This window comes from Stigmatopora nigra, chromosome 4 (genome assembly GCF_051989575.1).
Source record: "Stigmatopora nigra isolate UIUO_SnigA chromosome 4, RoL_Snig_1.1, whole genome shotgun sequence".
Taxonomy (NCBI): domain Eukaryota; kingdom Metazoa; phylum Chordata; class Actinopteri; order Syngnathiformes; family Syngnathidae; genus Stigmatopora; species Stigmatopora nigra.
The window spans coordinates 18,017,241-18,031,171 of record NC_135511.1 but is presented as its reverse complement, the minus strand read 5'-3'; the positions used below and the strand labels follow the sequence as shown (position 1 = coordinate 18,031,171).

General features: G+C 38.5%; 1 long non-coding RNA gene across 2 annotated transcripts in view; it reads left to right on the top strand.

Moving 5' to 3' along the window:
* Window positions 1-13,931, top strand: part of LOC144195682 (uncharacterized) — a 31,651-nt gene that overhangs the window by 2,049 nt on the left and 15,671 nt on the right. The window contains exons 3-4 of one of the 2 annotated variants that reach the window (XR_013326133.1): window positions 538-614; window positions 1,311-1,591. This is a non-coding gene — a long non-coding RNA (uncharacterized LOC144195682). The remainder of the gene's footprint in view (window positions 1-537; window positions 615-1,310; window positions 1,592-13,931) is intronic. The other variant, XR_013326134.1, reaches the window with a different exon arrangement.

Below are 13,931 nucleotides of genomic sequence, written 5' to 3'. Positions count from 1 at the left end.
CACTCTTATTCGTTTTTTTGTGTTTTACAGCCCTTTTATCTTTTTTAAATGACATTTTAGTATTTCTTAATACATTCCTTTTTACTTGACTTTGTACTTTATACTTTTTACTTTAATAATGAGTGATGATAATGTTAATACTTTAGTTAGTCCTTTTTTTCAGTTTATGATTCATATGTACTGTTAACGGATGCACTTTTTTATATGTATCATATCTTGTGCTGACCTGGCCTATTTGTCTAATTTTTAAAGTCTTTTAATATTTGGTCTGTTGAGGTGTCACTCAAAAACGTATTTCCCGTAAACCCGCCCCTAAAGTTTGTCCGGTCCACGACATTAACAAAACTTAATTTTTCGGAACCCTTTAAGGCGACTTAGTCATCACATTGACCTAAACATATTCAACTAAAATGTTTGCAATGCTAGCAAAGTAAATTAAATGTTTTATAAACAGCAGCCATTTTATATGAAATGACCAATGGCTGTCCTTTGTGGAGTTAACATGTTTTCCTCCTTACCTGTGTGGGTTTTCTCCAGGTATTCCAATTTCCTCCCACAGCCCCAAAACATGCATTGTGGACAGATTGAAGATGACAAACTGTCCCTAGATGGGGGTAAGTGCATGATGTTTGTCTGCCACTTGAATGATGAATGAATCTAATTTGAATGGGGGAAAAAAAGACATTTCTTCCAAAACCACAGGTGTCAAAGTGGTGGCCCAGGGGCCAAATCTGGTCCGCCGCATCATTTTGTGCGGCCCGAGGAAGTAAATGATGAGTGCTGACTTTCTGTTTTAGGATCAAATTCAAATGAAGAGTATAGATGTATATTATAGTTCCTGATTTCCCCCTTTTAAATCAATTATTGACATTTTTGATATTTTTTTTCTGTGTATTTAGTTAAAAAAATCATGTTGTAAAATCTAAAAATATATTTTTAAAAAGTAAAATAAACATTGTTCTAGGTCTATAAAAACTGAATATTAAAGAATTCATATCCAGTTCTTTTAATCCATTTATAAAAAAAATATCTAAATATTATATCTTACAGAAACCGAGTTGACATTAATGCGGCTCGCGAGCCAACCCGACTCGTTATAACAGAATTTTTTAAACATCATTTATTCTGCAAAATCCCAAATAAAACATTTTTCTTGACCATCAAAAACCCCCACCACGTCTTTCTAGCCATCAAAGACAATTTACGCTAAGCTAACACAACTCCCCAATCAATTTGAAGCATTTTTATTTTTCATTGACGACAGGTGCCCGACAGCCGAATCCTTAAACATTCCCCCCTCTTTTAACCAGAACAAGTGGTCTCTTTCCCGGGGCCCCCCTCGGGCATCCCCCCGCTTGACGACTGTCTCGGCGACGAGGCGACCAGTCAGTCAAAGGGCACTCAGCTCGTACCCTGGTGACAGAGCTTTGGCAATTCCGGGCGACGTGCAATAGTGACAGGCATGTCACAGAGGAGGATGGATTCCATTAGAGAACAACTGGGACCCCCGTCTACCCCCCGCATCATATATCCCATCATCCTCCACCCTCCCCAGAGCCCAAAGCAGCATATGACACAGAGCCCGAGGCGGGTAAGTCAATCTTTCATCATCTACTGGACCAACACTGCTGATGTACCCCAAACGCAACATCAAAATCAATCACTCACTGGCTTTTTTGGTTGGAATAATTACATTGATTTGGCAAGATGCCCATTAAAGTCAGTTGGAAAGAGATTTTTAATGTTGCGAAACCCCATTTTTGGGGAAAACAGGTTCATCAAAGACACGTTAATGTCAATGTTTGCATATGTTTGGTTAGGAGGATAAAGTATACTTACATGAGGTGTCTTTGAGGGTGATAAAAGTTTAGGTTTGGTCAGTAGGAAAAAAAACGTATACTTGCGTTAGGTGTCTTTGATGGTGATAACATTTTAGTCTTTAACAGGCCAAAATTATATTGCTTAATTTGGAAAATAAATAGGATGAATATAATAGTAAATTTTAATGTTTTAGTCTTGCAAAAGTGTACTTACTTGAGGTGTCTTTGATGGTGACAAAAGTTCAGTCCTAAAAACGCAGCTTTTTTAAAATTCTGATATTTGCCAAAATTTATGATTTAATTTGTAATATCAGTAGAATGAATAGAATAAGGTGAGTTTTAAGTTTTTAGTCTTGCAAAAGCATACTTACATAAAAGGTGTCTTTGATGGTGATAAAAGTTTAGTCCTTAACAAAGTTAGACATTGAATTTTTTTAAAATTCTGATATTTGCCAAAATGTATATTGCTTACTTTATAATATCAGTAGAATGAATGGAATAAGGTGAGTTTTAAGTTTTTTGTCTTTCAAAAGCATATTTACATAAGGTGTCTTTGATGGTGACAGTAGCTTATTCCTTAACAAAGGTAGGAAATTGTTTTTTTTAATTCTGATATTTGCCCAAAATGTATATTGCTTAATTTTGTAATATCAGTAGAATGAATCAAATAGATTTTTAAGTTTTTAGTCTTGCAAATTTACATAAGGTGTCTTTGATAGTGACAAAAGTCTAAGCAATCGATTTATATAGTATCTCAGAAATACCATTTGTGATGATTTTTCTTAAGATTTTCCCTTCAAAGTAAAAAAATTGTACTCCCTATTAAAACCATGAATATGGAGGTGTAAATTGGGAATCAGGGGGCGGCTTATACGAGGGAAATTGTAAAATTCAACCTTTTTAAGGCCATTTTATAGGCGCGACTTATACTCCGAGGTGGCTAAAATGCGAGAAAATACGGTAAGTAAAATGACAACTGTTTTAGAAAGTATAAAGTACACTTTAGAGTTCTTCTCCCCCAAATAATTTCCCCCAGATGCTTCCACAAAATTGCATCTAAACTGCAAAAGTCAGTTTTTTTTTCGTCAAACAAACAACGCCGAAAACCCAACCCTCCTTCGTGCTGCCTCGTTAGGAAAAGCCCTGAGATTGCGCTCGTTCATCCACGCTGGCGCGCCGTTGTTAATTTCCAAGCCAGCGACTCCAACAACGTCAACAGGCCATTTTGAAAATGTGCTCCTTGCCCATCATGCGCTAAAAAAAACGTCGTCTGTCACCGTACCGATTACACTTTCTCACCATTTAATGCATGTGTGCGCCTTTTTGTGTGTGTGTGCGGGTGTACACGCACGTCGGGGAAACAAACTTGATTAAAGCGGCGCGCCGTGGCGAATCCCGAAAAAATCCGGAGTCAATGTGGCGGACGGCGATCACAGCAGGCGGCCGGTAAACAGCCCATTAGAAATTTCCCAGCATGCCCCTCTGCTCCAGCGCTCCAGCGATTCCACTTTCTGCTTGACTTCTGCAAAGATGTGACGCTAAATATGTCGCGTTATACATCCGCCGCTTTCCCCGGGCGAAGGGGGGTGGAAGAAAATGTGTTTGTCAGCATGCTTAATAAGTGCAGTGTGACAGGGTGTGTACGTGCGTGTTGTCGTCTCTGCCATGATTCACCGGCACCATGGCGGGCGGGGCGCCTTTAGGCACGCCCCCTTCCACCGTGTCTTTGAACCGAAGTTCTGCGTGAACATCATAGACGGTTTAGCTTTCAGTTCAGCTAATTCACGGTTTGCGCGGAAGACGATTAGCGTCAAATGTTCTTTTTTTCAGCGTCTGACAAACTTAATTCTTTGTGTGTCAGTCTTCAATGAAGCTAGCACGGGCTATTCATCAAAGACACGCTAGCAGCTTAAGTGAAGTAGAATTTTATAGCTTTTCCTAGTCAAATTAGGAAAATGTAGCCTTCGGAAGCTAGCACATAGTTCTCAAAATTGTTGGAGCTTCATTTTCTGAAGCGCTTTATCATCACTTGGGTTGTGGGGGGTGCTGGAGCCTATCCCAGCTGACTTCAGGAACATCCTGCTGTTGCCAATCGAAGGGCAGAATGAGATAAACATTCAATCGCTCTTAGCTAGGGCTAATTTAGCCTACAATTAGCCGAGCATGCATGTTTTTTGGAACGTGGAAGGAAACCGGAGTACCCGGTGAAAACCCACACAGGTCCAGGGAGAACATGCTAACTCCACACAGTTTTTGGGTGTGTCTTTGATGAATGTAAAGAAGGCAATTAAGAGTCTTCTTTACCAAATTTGCACTTAGATTGATCAAACTCAATGACAATTTACTTTTTAAACAGTACAACAGTTTTTGAGCGTGTCTTTGATGAATCTAAAAAAAGGCAATTTAGAGGTTTTTGTTTAACCAAAATCAAGTACAACAGTTTTTGGGAGTGAACACCAATGAGTATTCAATCTTCCACAGCCTTATCAAAGACACATTTTCATTGCCATCAATGACCATTTTGTCTTTGATGAATATAAAAAAAGGCAATTTAGAGGTTTTTGTGTAACCAAATTCAAGTACAACAGTTTTTGGGAGTGAACACCAATGAGTATTCTATCTTCCACCGCCTTATCAAAGACACATTTTCATTGCCATCAATGACCACCGTGTCTTTGATGAATGTAAAGAAGGCAATTTCTCCACCAAATTTGCATATTTTTCTAAAACCAAGAAATTATCCGGCTTCAACGAAACAAACGTCTTATTTTTGCCGCCCGCCAAAGCTAATTTTTCAACCAACGGAACGCACATGTTGCATTTCACGCCGCCGTATTAACGTTGCGTCATTAAGAGGGAAAACCCAGTGTTTGTCAGCATGCATAATAAGCTGGTGTTGACATGTCGTGTCGCGCCTCGGTCGTCGGGTGTCTACTCTCCGCCTCGTCTCCTTTGAGCTGATTCGCCGGGGCAACGGCCAAGCATTTAGGCGCACCCCGCCGTCCGCTTTTATCCGCGTCATCGTCACATCAGGCGAGGCCCCGGCCGGGCGGCGGCAGCAGCTGGACCGCAACAGATGCACGTTAAAGCCCAGAGAGAAGCGAGCGGACGTTCTCGCTCGCGTTCGTCTTCTGTTGCGCGTCCAGTCGAGCGGGCGCCTCGGCCCAGCAGGCTTTACGAGCGGCAGCTGCGCCGCCACGCCGCTCGCCGTATTCTCCCGGCTCCGGGCCTGACATTTCCAGAGGTGCTAAGTCACTCGAGATCTCGTTACGGTCCGTGACAAGTCGGGGGAGGGAGATTCGGCGCCCCCTAGGGGGGGGGATTGGGGCGGCGGGTTATCGATACGCCCCTACCTCGGAGGTTGTTGGTTCTCGAGGTGTTTATGAGGTGTCAGACCTGGTAGGTGCTGGTCAGGTGTTGGGCGGGGTGGCGGTTTTGGCGGCGATGGCGGGGGTGGTGGGTAGGCGCTGTTTGATGGAGGGGAAGGGCATCGGGGTGGCAGCTTGGCGGTGTCAGCGGTCAGATTGCCCAAAACCAGACTTCATGGCTGATTTTCTTGTGACACAAGTTCCCGCCGCCCGAGGTCTCCACGCAAGCTTGATTTACTTGTCATGTTTGTCGCATCGCGTGGCAAACAAGTCCGTCAGCCAACGCCGAGTGAGACGACGCACCCCTGGCAAAGGTCACTTGACTGCTGAACTGCAAGTTGCTGACGCCGTAGCTTGTTACTGCTACTGACGGGGAGATTTACTTGGGTTTTTTTAGGGGGTATTTTAAAGATGTTTTTAAGGAAGGGATTGAGGAGTTAGAAAAATATCGAAGATGTGTTGTGGTACAAAGCTGGCATGCTGCATTTTGGGTGGCCAGGGGAAGTAAATGATATCAATGATTGTCATTTTTTAATCATTTTTTTGTGTTTTTAGTTCAAAAATAATTTTGTAAAATCTAAAAAATATATTTAAAAAATATATAAAATAATCATATATTTAGATCTATAAAAACTGAATATTCAGGGGTTTAAATCCAATCTATTTAATCCATTTATGAAGAAAAAATCTAAATATTATATCTAAAATGGTCTGATGTATATTAAATTTCCTGATTTACCCCCTTTTAAATCAATAATTGTAATTTTTTAATCAATTTTTCTGGGTTTTTAGTTCAAAAATCATTTTGCAAAATCTAAAAATATATTTAAAAACAGGTAAATTAAACATTGTGTTAGCTCTATAAAAAACTATTATTAATATTAAAAAAAACATCAAAGACAACACAGTCTAGTGTAGACGTTACTTTAACGTTTAAAAAACATCAAAGACAACACCGTCTAGTATGATATATAGTTTTAGAATGAACCTGGACCTATTTTTCTCATAGATATCAAAGACCCCCCAATGTTGCCGTGACTCATTCCGTGCCGTAGGTTCGATTCCCGCTCGGTATGGGCGTAAATGTGACCTCGAATAATTCTCCCACGACTTCACCCAATTTAATTTGGTCTCCAGCACCCCACTACCCCTGACATGGACAAACATTTGAACATCAAAGACACGTCCCCATCAAAGTCCGATCTTCTCAGACTTAATGTATGCTTTTGAAACATGGCGGCTGGTTTCAATCGTGGCTCAAAAACAATTAAATCTTTGTTGAAGCTCACACGACTTGATCAAACTGCGGATTTTCCCGTGACAAGTTCCCGCCGCCCGAGGTCTTGACGCAAGCTTGACTCACTTGTCACATTTGTCGCATCGCGCCGAAAACAACCCCGTCAACGTTAGCGTACGCTACAAAAGGGTCACCTGACTGTCCAATGGACAATCGGACTCATTCGTTATAGTCTACGTCAATGGCAATTTCCGTGGTCATATTATTAGGGATAGCTTATTTAGGCGGTCAACAACAGCCAGCACTAGCGCCCTCTGGTGGTTTACCGTCATTACACCTTCGTCTTTGGGGACGGTGTCACGTTTAAAGCTCGTTTGCTCCACTTTTTGTCTGAGCAAAGCGAGACAACAGCTGTAATTTGACGCCTCTTCTTGGCTAATTCCTTTGAAGCCAACCCACCCGCCATGTTGGGAGGGGGGGGCTTTTCTATTATGCATGTGCCACCATTAGGCCCGTCGAGGTAGTGTCGTGAATTAATCAAATCGGAGCCACCGGCACATCAGAGGTGACTTTGAATTTTTTTTATTTTTTTGTAACACTTTTAAATCACACTTGCAATCAATTTGGAGAGTGCTGTTAATCATTCAAGTAGAAGTTTATACTGGGAGTTTTGGATTTGGCCAAAATAAAACAGAGTGGGGAGGGTTTATATCTTTACAATTGAACGTAATTGCGTACTTGCGATTTAATGGGAGAATACATAGTTCATCTATGATATGGAAAGACTCAATTCAGCATTTTGCGCATTAGAAAAATATCATTAACATTGTTGAAATTGACAATTTCTCGCGTATAAGCCCCCCTCCCCCTTGTGGAAGCGACTGGTAAGGGCAAAGGGACAAATTGATAGCTATAGCTAGGGCTACAACGCAAAGTACTTTTTTGTAAAACAGTTGTCTTTTTACTTACCGTATTATAAGCCGTACCCTTAAAATAGCCTTAAAATGGTTGAATTTGACAATTTCTCGCGTATAAGCCGCCCCCTGATTCACAATTTTCAGCTACTTATTTGTGGTTTTAATAGGGAGTACAAATGTGTTTTTTTGAAGGGAAAATCTTAAGAAAAATCATCACGTGGTATTTCTGAGATACTATATGAATCAAAAGTACATTATTATGAACGGGCAGTGACAAAAACAAGTGAGTTTTTTCATGTTTTTTTTTTCTTTAATTTAGTTCATGGACGTCAAAATACATTTTTGTCATGTTATCTTGCGTCATGACGTCAGGGCGCCATGACGTCATGACGTTATGATTTTATGACATTGACACCTTTCAGTTTCATACACTTTGTCTTTTTATGCGCATATAAGCCGTACCCTCAATTCATTCATCATTTCTTTGTCCGACAAATGTGGCTTATACTCGAGTAAATACAGTACATATAAAATTATTTGTCTTATTATAATATTGTATCCAGTCCATAAATCGATCAATAAATCAAATGTCAACGAATTGTTTTATGCTAAATTTCAAATGAAGAATATAGAGAATATTTTTTCAAATTTCCCAATTTTGTTCAGCAAAAAAAATCCTTTAAAACCATTTTTAAAAATCTGAAAAAAATCAATGAATAAAACTCAATATATCCTATTTTCCACTTATTTAATGTGGAAAATTGCTAAAGGCTGACAAATGTATTGAATTTATTGAGCAAATGAAAGAAAATGAGGGTCAGTCAAAGTATTTGAAAAAAGCCATTACAATAATATTCTGCCAGTTAACGATACGCAATAAAACTGCACATTGTTTTACGTTTCCTTTATTTCCAGCTGAAAAATCCCCCATTTCATCCACTCTGTGATTTTATCTGAAGCGTTTTTGCCTTTTTTATCGCTCTGTCTTGGAATTAGCGGCACTGTACGCTGGCCTGGTGGAACATGTCACAATTAGCACTCATACGCAAATATTCATCTTTTCCAAAACATTAATTTTAAGAACCAGCCTCGGTATGATGGTAACTTTCACCCAAAGATGGCCTCAAACACCCCAAAAAAAGAATAAGATAAGACATTACGTTGCAGACATTTCATTTTTATTTGTATAAACGTAAAAAATATGACTTGACTTCGTTGATCCAATACTGTATATTTGGATACTTGTGTAAAAATATTTGATGTTAATCACATTAGAAAAAAATATAATGAAATATGAAAACAATGTACATATACGCCGTATTTGTCGCAAAAAAATGTTGACTGAATCGAGGGTACAACCAAAAAAAACATATTTATTTCAAAATAGAGAAAACAGATAAAGTGCTAAACTAATTTTATTTTGACGTCTATGAATGAAATTTTTATTGAAAAAATGTAACTTGTATAAAACGCGATAAACTTTGCCATTGCTCGCTCAGGGCGCCGCAATCCTACCTTGTCCTAGTTGTACTGCTCACAGGACTTCCTTATTGAATTTGTTTAAGTACAGGCCACACCCTTTCGGAATCATGCAGTATACAGTATCTCAGAAATACCACGTTCGATGATTTTTCTTAAGATTTTCCCTTCAAAGTAAGACATTTGTACTCCCTATTAAAACCATGAATATTTAGGTGAAAATTGTGACGGCTTATACGAGAGAAATTATACAAAAATCAATAATTTTAAGGGTACGGCTCTGTAAGATGTACCAGGGAGTCGCAACTACAACAGCAGAAAAACACTGCCAATGAGGAGACAGACACACCAGTCAATTAACATTAAATGATAATTTATTAACACCAAAGTCAACAGAAAACGGGGACTACGGGACAACATAGCAAAAGATACTAAAATGGCACATTTAAACGTAAAATTGTGACATCTTATACGAGAAAAAATGTAAAATTCAACAATCTCAAGTGTACGGCTTATACACAGAGGCGGCTTATATGCGAGAAAATAAGATATATATGAAATTCATTCACAAAACCCATAGTTCCATATAAGGGTACAACTTTTTTATGACTCCCCCTGGTGGTAAGATGTACCATATAGTCGGAACTACTGCAGCAGACAAACACTGCCAATGAGGAGACAGACACAACAGTCAATTATCATTAAATGCTAATTTATTAACACCAAAGTCAACAGAAAACCGGGACTACGGTACAACATGGCAAAAGATACTAAAATGTCACCTTTAAATGTAAAATTGTGATGTTTTATACGAAATAAATCATAAAATTCAACAATCTTAAAGGTACGGCTTATACACCGAGGGGGCTTCTATGCAAGAAAATACGGTATGTCAATAAAATTCACTCCAAGAGCCTCATTTTGGGTAAACAGCTGGGATTCGGTCTCCGGTCGCGGATGCTAGCCCGAGCCACGCGGGGCTTGACAGGAGTGATGCACGCCGCCTCGTCCCGCCTAATGAGTGGCGCCGTTCTCCGTCATTATGGGGCATCATTAGGAAATTAGGGGGACAGAAGGTATTTACTGTAAAGCTGCCACCTCCCGAGGAGAGATAAATAGCGGCTGATGAATGCCACCCGTCCATTAACCTTCCCGTTTTTCCCCGGCGCCAGCATATGCGCGCCCAACAATCATTAACAATCGTTAATAGTGGCCGTGACGGTCATTAATAGGCCGCTTAACAATCATTGATAGTTCGTTTTGCACTCGTTAATTGGGCCTTTGTGATCATACTTGCTGAGCATCATAATCAATATTCGGGGGGGGGGAATGGTCGCTGAAAGTTATTGATGATTGGATGATAGAATAATGGGGCAAAATAGAGACAAAATGGGGGATTGACTAAGAGTAATTGGGGGTGTAGCTAGCGTTAGCGGTCGTTTTTAAAATTTTAGAGGGCGTTAAAGTCATTTTGGGTTGTCTTAGAAGTTGTTCAGGATTAGATATATTATCCTCTGACTAGAACATTATTAGGAGGGCAGTTATAATATTTTATCTTAAACTAAGAACAAGTATTTTCTAGCATATAGGCTTTATTTGTCGTTAAAAAATGACCACTGAATCGAGGGTACGGCTTATATGCGCACAAATTAGACTTGACATGCATGAAATGCAAGACAATGTGGCAGATGGAGTCATTTATTTCAAAATAAAGGAAAGATTAATAGATAAAATGGTAATCAAAATTTATTTTGAGGTCTATGAATGGAATTCAAGGGAAAAAAATTGTTTAAAAAATGTATCTTTGCTCGCTCAGGGCGCCGCTATCTTACCTAGGGATGACAAGCTAGACCACTATGGACACATTTCCTGGTTGTACTGCTCACATGACTTCCTCTAAAATGTGCAATCCAGTAGTCCATTCATACAGTATCTCAGAAATACTATGTGCGATGATTTCTTTTCAGATTTTCCCTTTAAAAGTAACACATTTGTACTCCCTATTAAAACTATAAATATGGAGGTGAAAATTGTGAATCATGGGGCGGCTTATACGAGAGAAATTGTCAAATTCAATGATTTAAAGGCAATTTTAAGGGTACAGTTTATACGTAGAGGCCACTAATATGTCAGAAAATATGGTACAAGTATTTAAAACACTTTAAAACATTGGAGTTATTCATTGGAGTTATAAATTGTGACTCAGGGGAAGGCTTATACGAGAGAAATTGTCAAATTCAACGATTTTAAGGCCATTTTAAAGGGTACAGCTTATACGTTGAGGCCGCTAATATACGAGAAAATACAGTAAAGTCACAATAATACATTGGAGTTATTCTGTCTGGTCTTAAAAATACCATCAACAGTTAGTTGTAATAACAACTAATAACAATGTTATACGAATCATAGTCAAAATGATCAATAAAGTCATATTCATTGGAGACTAAATTGTTTTTAATGTTGATAAAATACTAAGATTACTAAAGTCTATGTTGGAGAGAAGAAGGAGGGTCGGCAGCCTGAGTCCAGGGGGCCTTAGTGAAGGGGTTGAGCTATTCCTGACCATATTCTTCACACCTATGCCCAGGGGGGGCGCCATCTTGCCATTTGGAACTTTATCACCTGTCAGCCACACACGCCAGACTTCCCGGGCGTCCTTGGAAGTGGCGCTCGGAGAGGAAACACAAAGAATTCCCCTCCGGCCGACGTCCATCTTGTGCATCCTAATTGATTTGAAGGCTGTGAGGTGAACGTGTGCAGATTAGTTGCACACAATGTCTTTTCAGTAACGCACCAAAAAAAAAAAAAAAACTGGGCGCTAACGCCAATGCGACGTAGCAATTAGCGCTGGCGGTAATGACGACCATTTGAGGCGTAATTGTGAACGCGCTACTTCTGAGCGCTCGCTGTCAATTAGCTCATTAGCGTGGGCCGCAGCTGCAAACTTGCATGATATTGTGTGGGTGATTGTGTCTTTGATGTGTAGAGGAAATACACGTTAGTCGCAACAAAGATGCAAAGTGGTTTTAAATGCTTGCTGGAACATGAATGCTAGTGTTAGCTTCGGCCAAGGCTACATTTTCTTTGTTTACAAATGGTTTGTGGGTTTGTGTCTTTGATTAACGGGTGTTATAGACATTGAGGATGTGTCTTTGAGGTTTAGACTAAATATACTTTAAGCGAGGACTCTAGATTAGATTAATTTGGATTAAATATTAATTGAAGACCTGTTTTGGATGTTTAAAATGTATTAGGACTTTCATAGTGTTTTTCTATGATGGTGTGTCTTTGATGCTAACGGTTAATAAGATTAAAATGTATTCATAGTTAGATTTGGAATACCAAAGATGTCTCTATGAAGTTACAAAAATACATTTTTGGGTTATAAGTTTAATATAAAGACAAAAAATGTATACTATATGTATTTACTCGCATATAAGCCACCCCATGTGTAAGCCACACCCTTAAAATTGCCTTATAAAATCATTGAAATCATTGAAGTTTACAATTTCTCGCATATAGGCCACCCCATGTGTAAGCCACACCCTTAAAATTGCCTTAACATCATTGAATTTTACAATTTCTCGCATATAAGCCGCCCCCTGTTTCACAATTTTGACCTCCATATTCATGGTTTTAATAGGAGTACAAATCTCTTACTTTGAAGGGAAAATCTTAAGATAAATTATTGTATTTCTCAATCAAAAGCACATTATTAGGGTCAATATCATAAGGGATTAATTCATCCAGTAATGCTTGTTTTCTTACCGCAAAACAGAAAATAACCAACAAATAGTAAATGTTACTTTGCTGACATCTAATGGTGAAAAATATAGCGAGTATTGTGCGCCTATAAGTACTCGGGAGTAAATAATGCATTTATGGTTACACGTTTTTTTTTTATTTTAAAAAATGTATGGAAGTAGCAGTCTTAGCCAAACTTGCCAAAAAGTGGGACGTCTAATCTGGAAAATACGGTAATCGACAAATATCCCGTTCACAAAAACGTATGCTAGGCAAAGGTGTCCATGTTTACAAACCCTCGTTAGGTTCGTTAGAGAAACTAAATTGGAAACTTGAGCGCTTTTTTCAACATTTGTTTGCCTTTGTAGACATTTCACCATATTTGTGTGTATACACAATCATATGCATGTGGATTTACAATATTTGCCAGAGTCGATCCACACGTATTTAACAAAAAAAGCAGAGTAAATAAGAGTTAAAAACTTGTGAGGAGCAGATTGTCTGCATCTCTCAGATGTTTATACTTCGTCTGGAATATTCCAGAGGTGACTTTCCTACTTTTGTAGCCATGTGTGTGACATCATGGGTGGCCTCGGGGGAGGGTGTATTGGGGGGGTGGGCGCCCCCTGTGGAGAAACGCCGACGTGTCACCTTGACGTCTTTTGTCCTCCGAGCCGTCCCCTTCTTCGTCTACTTAAATGCATCATCTAACGGTCAAAATATTAATTTACGATTCCCGCAAAATTTTAGCGCAGTAATTAAGACAAGGAGAAAATACTCGCATATAAGCCGCACCCTTAAAATTGCCTTAAATTGTTGAGTTTTACAATTTCTCACGTATAAGCCGGCCCCAGTTTCACAATTAGTGATGGATGATTTTGTTTGAAGTCTGACATTATTTTTTAAATTGTTTTTAGCATCTAAATAGCAATTTTCTCTGTATTTTTTATTTTTTTAATTAGAGGATTAAATATAATAGTTTTTTTTTGTATTTACTTTGAAAACTAAAACTAAAATTTTTAATATATTTTACTAAAAACTTTTTTTGGACAAGATGGTACATATTCTGTTTATTAAATAACCAAAAAATGTATATTTAAATGTAACCCAAGGGAAACATTACATATTTTTGCTCTTTGTAAACTTTTACTCATCAGTTTTTGTAAGATAAGACAGTAATTATATTTAAATGTTTATATTTACATACAAAAATAAAAATGAAAACAGTAAACAATTAGTTTTTTAGATTAGCCTTTTCAAATAAACCTGAAAATGTTGAATTATTATAAAAATCATTAAACAATTCGTTTTTTAGATTTGCTTTTTGACTAAAAAATAAACCTGAACATTTTCAATTATTTATAAA